The sequence below is a fragment of the Choloepus didactylus genome, chromosome 2 (genome assembly GCF_015220235.1).
Source record: "Choloepus didactylus isolate mChoDid1 chromosome 2, mChoDid1.pri, whole genome shotgun sequence".
NCBI lineage: Eukaryota > Metazoa > Chordata > Mammalia > Pilosa > Megalonychidae > Choloepus > Choloepus didactylus.
The window spans coordinates 43,156,647-43,164,071 of NC_051308.1; the positions used below are offsets into that span (position 1 = coordinate 43,156,647).

The 7,425-nt window shown below is 36.6% G+C and overlaps 1 pseudogene; it reads left to right on the forward strand.

The window, feature by feature from the left end:
* Window positions 1–2,468: 2,468 nt before the first annotated feature.
* Window positions 2,469–7,153, forward strand: LOC119511458 (annotated as a pseudogene).
* The last annotated feature ends 272 nt before the right edge of the window (window positions 7,154–7,425 follow it).

Here is a 7,425-nt window from a genome sequence, read left to right on the forward strand (position 1 = left end):
TGGATGGTGGGAAGGTGATGGTATTGCAACATTCTAAATGTGATTAATCCCACTAATGGAATGCTAGGGAGGGGTTGGAATGGGAAGATTTAGGCTGTATATATGTTTCCACAATTTAAAAAGAAAAAAAAAAGTCGAAATAGATAATGACAATTAAATGCCAAGGATGATCCTGGATGGGATCTGAGGATGGAGGAGAGGAGGCTTAAAGGGGCACAGTTGGGACATAAGAAAAAAAAAGGAAATATAGAATGTAAGCTTTGCATCAATGTTGAATTTCTTGAACTTCTTAGCTGCGCTTAATGGGATTGCGTCAAAGAATGTTCTTGTTCATGGGAAATGAATATGTGAATTATATTGTTTGTTCAAGGATGTGTGCAGCTTGCTCTCATAAGTTCAGAAGACAGAGCAATAGATGATGGGTGATAGGGAGGGAGGGAGGGAAAGAAAGAAATGGTGGTGTGACAGATTTTAAGTTGGTGGATTGGGGTATTGGGGGAGGGGAGTCAGAGTATGCTGGAGTTCTGTGTATGGGGTTTGTATTGTTTTTGCAACTGTTCCTGTAAGTTTCAATTTATTTCAAAATAAAATTAAAAAAAATAGATTGGGGTGATGTATGCACAACTATATGATGGTACTCTGAACACCTGACTGCACACCATGGATGACTGTACGGTATGTGAATATATCTCAATGAAACTGAATTTAAAAAAATAAAGAAAAATAAAGAAGTGTGTCCATAAAATTCTATTGAATAAGTAAAATAAAATACAAAGATTTTCTACATTTCTACTTTAAACCAAGTTAAGGGGGAAGAAGCAAGGTGGAGGAGTAAAGAGTCAAAAGTATTACTAGAAAGCTAGAGAGCAGGTGTGCCATGGATGGACAGCCCCAGAGTCTTACACACAGAGAGAAAGTCATAGAGTGATACATGAATAAAAAAAAAAGAGGATCATTTAAAGCTTGTGATTTTTAGAATACTGTTACTAAATATATTTAAAGTAATCCTGTTTTCCCAAGTAAGTATGGTTAAATAACTTTCATGGTTCTTGCTCCATAAGCCAGATAAAAATACATTCCAAGCTGGATATTCTACTATTACATGGTGAATTAGGAAGAGCACCTGGCTAGTAATTGGAAAATATGGGTTTGAGTTTTAGCTTCTCCTGAGAAAGTACACTCTTATTCTCTGACCCACAATTTCCTCATATTTAAATGGGAATAATCATCATTGCTTTGCCAGTGCCACAGAATTTTTATGAAGATAAGAGATAATAAATGTGAATGTTGAAAATTGTAAATCACTATATGCATAAGGTATTATTATATTTAACTGATGCAAAAAAAGAGATCCAAAGGAATATTAATTCTATTCGAATATGTTTCACTGTGAGAAATGTAGAAGTTTATTTTAATTGAGCATTCCAGCTGTTTGTGCTTTTGATAACCTCCTTCAGAGCTGTTTTCCTTTGCTAAAGCTGACGAAATGCAATATACCAGAAAAGGACTGGCTTTTAACAATGGGGATTTATTATCTTACAAATTTACAACTTTAAGGCCATGAAAATGTCCCAGTTAAGGCAACAACAAGACTATACCTTCTCTGAAAACCAGTTACTGGAGAGCTTGGGCTCCTGTCAGACAGCAAGGCACATGGTGACGTCTGCTGGTCCTCTCCCAGGTTTCGTTGCTTCAGCTTCTGGCTACTCCATCTGTGGCTTTTTCTCTAAACTTTTCCAGAGCTTTTTCTGTGAGCATCTCTTAATTTCATCTCTTCACTTCTGTATATGTTTTATCCTCTTATAAATGATTCCAGGAAGTGGATTAAGAACCACCTTGAATGAGGTGGATCATATCTCAATCAAAATAACCTAATTAAAAGGTCCCACCCACAATAGGTGTGCACCCAGAGGACTGGATTAAAAGAATATGTCTTTTTCTGGGGTACATACACCTTCAAACTACCACACTAGCCAAAAAGCAATTTTTTCCCTTGTTTTATTGCTTATAGTCTTTTTCTCCTCCTGTCTCCTCTTGCTCTACCACTTTGCCCCCAGAAGTATCTCTCCAAAATAGGAGATAACTCCTGTAATAAGAAAGATAGTTTCTCTGCCCCACCATCCCAAAAAAGTGATTGTAACTTATAGAATTTTATCTTAAAAATGCATACATATTTGTATTAATGCAAATATGATGCATATATATTTGTATTAATGTAAATATCTCTAGAAGAGATGTGTTTTTTAGCATGAGTGGGTCTGATTTATAGAAAACTTTTTCTTTTGATATAATTATAGACTTATTAGAAATTTTGCAAACAGTCCAGAGGGTTTTCATGTACCTATCACCCAGCTTCTTCCTAATGGCAACATCTTATAATCTTATATAACCATAGTACATTAACAAAATCAGGAAATTGACATTGGCATAGTCAGCCAGACTACTGTAGGAAAGTTGTAGACACAAGTATGAGGACCGGCAAGGTATAGCCACACAGAAAATTAAAGGGAACTTTTAGAAAAAGAAAGACATACAAAATCAAGGAGTCTGTTGTTTCCAGAGTGCCTTGATCACATGGAAGGAGTGGGAATATGCCTATTGGAAAAAAGAAGACAGAATTCACAGGCCAAATGTATAAAGAAGGTAGATGAGGTATAGTCCATATAAACATTTTTCCTTTAGTTTCCCTATGACTAACAATGACATAAGAACTATCTTTAGGTTTACACTGGAGGCTTTAATAGACAGTGAGACAGGAAGAATGGTTAAAATTTATGCAGTTTCTCAAATTGAACTGAATCATATTGAGATGTTCTACCTGTAACGTATTTAATTTTCATAGGGCTTGTACTCCCAGTGGTGTAAATGTCTGTGGAATGCTGGACAACCTGCACCAGGACCGGATACCAGGGAGGAACTGCAGAACAGGCAGGGCACGGGGTGGAGGGAAGGTCATAGTCCCAAGAGCCCAGCCCTGGAAGGAAAAGATCCTAATCCTTTTGGCAGGTGGTGGAGTAAATCTGTGTTTTCCAAACAGAACATCTCTTTGTCACCAGCTAGGGAACTGTCTCAGTTTGTCAGAGCTACTGTGATAAATACTGTACAATGGGTTGGCTTAAAAAATGGGAATGTATTGGCTCATGGTTTTGAGCCGAAATTTTTTGCCAAAATCAAGGCATCAGCAAGGCAATACTTTCTCCCCCAAATCTGAAACCTTCTGGTGATGGCTGCTGGATATCCCTGAGGTTCCTTGGCTTTTATCTCTGCCCTGAGTAACATGGTGATATCTTTCCTTCCTCTTCCAGTTCTGCTGGCTTCTGGCTTCTGGCTCTCACCTGTGGCTTTCTCTTTCTTTCTGACTTCTGGTTTCTTTCTTCTTATAAAGCCTCTAGTAATTTGGATTAAGACCCAACCTCATTCAGTTGGGCCACACCACAGGAATATGGATTAACATTAAAAACATGTCTAAATTGGGGTACATAATCCAATCTACCACAAACCTCAGTAAAAATTCTCAAATCAATTTTTATTGCAACTAATCAGTCAAAATCAAAGTGAATGAAAATTGAAAATACTTTCAGTATGATAAAATAATTTGAGTTTAATTTTTATTTACATTATTCTTTTTAGTCTAGAAATCACAAAACTGATTACTCAGTGGATAACATTTCAAAATTCTGTCTGCTTTCCTTAGAATCATTCTCCAAATAGAATTGTAGAGACAACTGGAGAAAAGCTTAATTTATGTCTTTGCTGTAATTTACATGATCTTTACATTTTGACCTTGTTTATATTTTCAGAAGCCATGTGTGGAATTGTGGAGTTGGTCAATAATATAATCCAATCATCAATAGAATACAAACTTCTTATTTATTAATATGTGATTAAAAATGTATATGATAAAAAGATATCGACTGTAGCAAAGTGTGGATGACAAGAACAATTATGGTGCAGGCTCCTAGTCACTGTGTGAGCTATGTACCCCAGGGAAAGTCAATAGTCTGTTTAGAAATCACAACACATTCTTTTCTCTTCTTTTTTTTTTTTTTAATTTACAGTCCAGTGATGGGAATTTTTTAGCTTTTATTTTATATCTGGTTTTAATCTTGTAACTTTAATTCACTGAAAAAACAAGCAGTAAACAGCCCCATGCTAGGCTCTGAGGAGATAATTAAATGCCTGCTCATAAGAAGCCACTCTAAGTGGACGCTATCTAAATCTTCAAACTGAAAGAAAGCATATGAGGTATATTAATGGTGTGCCCTCCTTGTTTTGAAGATTGGTCAACAGTAAGGATAGCCTTTGAGTTGTTTTACCAATGGTGATAATAGCTTGTGGTCTCCTGCTTTCTCCTCTGATAAACATCCTTGCTGTGACAGGGACAAGAGTGAGGACTGACCATCCAACTGAGCCACCCAGACAACTAAAGTTTCGTAAGGAATATGATTATGCTCTTAAAAATACAGACATGTATGTGCATGTATTGTAACTTACATTCCATCGAGTTGAAATGGCTATGTGAAGAGCTTCCAAGTGGCTGCAGTCAAAAAGGGTGGTTACCGTTTATATCAGCTGTTAAGAGGAATCTGTGTTTCTGCAAGATAAAAGAGAGAGAGATAGTTCGTTGCTGTTGTTGTTGTTTTAAATTTCAATCTGGAAATCATTCTTCCCAGATTACAAACTGCCTTCCCAATGTCCAGCCTCTGCCCTCACAAAACATGGAACACAGGTAGGAGAGGAAGAGATAGACAGGCAGACTGTCATATTTCACAAGCCAAGACCATTTCCCAGGAATAAATATCTGGTGGCAGTCACTTTGCAGAGCCCATTTGAAGGAAAGCTGTCCTCTTAAATGCTGGCTTTGAACAGATCTGGAAAGTAGCTATAGCTTAGCAATATGTTTGATATAGACTATGCATGAAGCATGAACTTTGGAGAACTGACACTAAGATATGAGAGACTAGGTATTCTTTATGATTATTATTAAAAGCTCTTATGCAAGGAAACAATTTCAAACCATCTTGACATGACAATTGAACACAAAGAAAAAAGGATAAAGGAAGAAGAGTGCAAAGGCTTTCCTAAAGTCAATCATGGATAAGAGTTTCAAAGTTCATCTTAATTTTTTAAAAATTCTTGGAGGTTAATATGCCCACTTTATGCCACTTTCAGTTGCTTATATTATATTTTTATTAATAGGAAATACATCCCCATTCATAGTATAAATTCAGCCATTCGTAAATAATCCTTTTGTAGCCATTTTGAAGTCTCTGCTTTAGTTTGAATAAAAGCATATAGGAAGACAGAGGGAGCACTAGAGAAGATCAACTAAGCATGGTCTGTTGAGAGACATCCCAAGGCAGTGTTTATAGCCCAGGGAGAACTCACTAGGTTCCAAACATGGTCCTTAGTTTTGCAGATTCAAAAACTTAATTTTGACACTATGTCAAGACTGTGTCCACTTTTGAGGATAAGAAGTATTACCACTTCACAAAAGATCGACATATAAAAACAGGATAGTACTTAAGACAGTGGGTTTGGGGTGAAACAGACTAGTGTTTGAATCCTGGCTCTGCTATATGACCTCGGCAAGCATATTTTCAGACAACTTCTTGGTAGAAACCCTCAGTGCTTAATCACATTGTTATGTAGTTTTCTCAGCAGACAAACCTATTTATTTCCAAAATTTTAGGAGAGTCACTCCTACTCCCAAGCCCTGCCAGTGGTTCCTTGTTAGAGACTCTTTCTAGCTATGCTTACAGATACATAACTGGCCTAGATAGACCCACCTGATAGTGATGTTCATTTTTTGTGGTGAATAGAGTAAATGTGTCAAGTGACTGAGATAACTATAGCCACTATTTCCTGTGCACACACAAAATAAATCTGTTCAAAAACTAAATGGTACCCATACTGGATTCCTTTATCAGACTGAAAGTTATCCAGGAGTAAAGCAGAATGTTGAAGACATAGGTCAAGATGTGTGATCTTGGGCAGATTATTTCATCTAAGTCTTGTTATCCTTTTACTATCCTTGCTAGTAAAATAGGGCTAGCAGAGCCAGCCTAATAGGGCTGTGTGAGAATTAACTGAGATTGTACAAGACAAGCATGTAGTACAGTGTCTAGCACAGAGTGAATATTCGGTAAATGACAGGGAGGTTGGCATTGTTGGAGACCTGGATGATGGAGACAATCCTAGAATATTGTCTCTCCTCTCAATTAAGGCAGTATTATAATATATTGTTTCTCTACTTAATATAATATGAAAATCCACCAAAATATGTTTAATGTCTCTCTTGAAAATATGTCTTGGAGTTGATTTTCTTGTACTAATTCATGTTATTTGCCAGGTCATTTCACATTTAGTGTTGTTAATTGATAGAAATAAAAATATTTATGGAAATATTTTGCAATGCTGCAAGACCTACAGCCTAAGAGCTAGAATATACCATTAATGACTCATTAAAATCATTACAAATCACTGGCTTTTGAATAGACATTTCCTAGCTTATGGTTCTTTGAAATGAATATGAATAAATGGCCATTGGAATAAGTACTGACACAACAAAGCTTCCATCTGCTCTCTGGTTTGGATCTGCTGGAGCAAGAGTGGCCCATTTTAATGATCTATGTTTTATCTTTGTTACCATCATATTTCAAAGAGCTGATGATATTGTGACCTGTACCAAAGAAAGACTTTGAGAGAGAAATAGAATTATTCTATAAACAGAGTTGATAGATGAATTGATAAGCAAGTAAGTAATTTCCTCAGATCCTTCAAATCCTGAAGTCCAATGACACCATTCATGCATCCAGAAATGTTTACTATTGAAATCAAATCTCAAAGCAAGCAAGCAAACAAACAAACGAACAAATCTACCCTTTATCTTAAAGATACAAAGGATCTGGGGAATTAGGGAGATAGCTGAGACTGACCCCAGGACCGGGCAGGATCTCACCTTGGTGGTGCAGACACTCCTGCAACAGATGCAAGATAAATTTCAGACTCTGTCTGAATAGGTCTTTGGAAGAATTGATGATATGTGTAGTTGCATTGACGATCTGGAGAAAAACACTGCAGCCCTCATGACACAGGCTGGGGGGAAGAACTGGAAGGTGAACGCAAGATACCTGCCACAAAAAAGACTTGAAGGTTGCTAATTTACGTTAAAATCTGGAAGAGCATTTTACAAGCCAAGAGAAGACTCAATGGCTCTTTGCAACTACTATGAGTACACAGGTTTTATATCATAAAGTGTGTATTTTTATACTATATTGCTAGTTTTCAGAGTAATTTTCCCCCATTTTCTTGAACATGGTGACTTCACATCTTGGACCTTGGTCAACTGAACTATTAAATATTAAACACTAAAACTCTGGCAAGTTCTGCATAAAATTGTTAAGTATTTTAGTGTATTTTTAT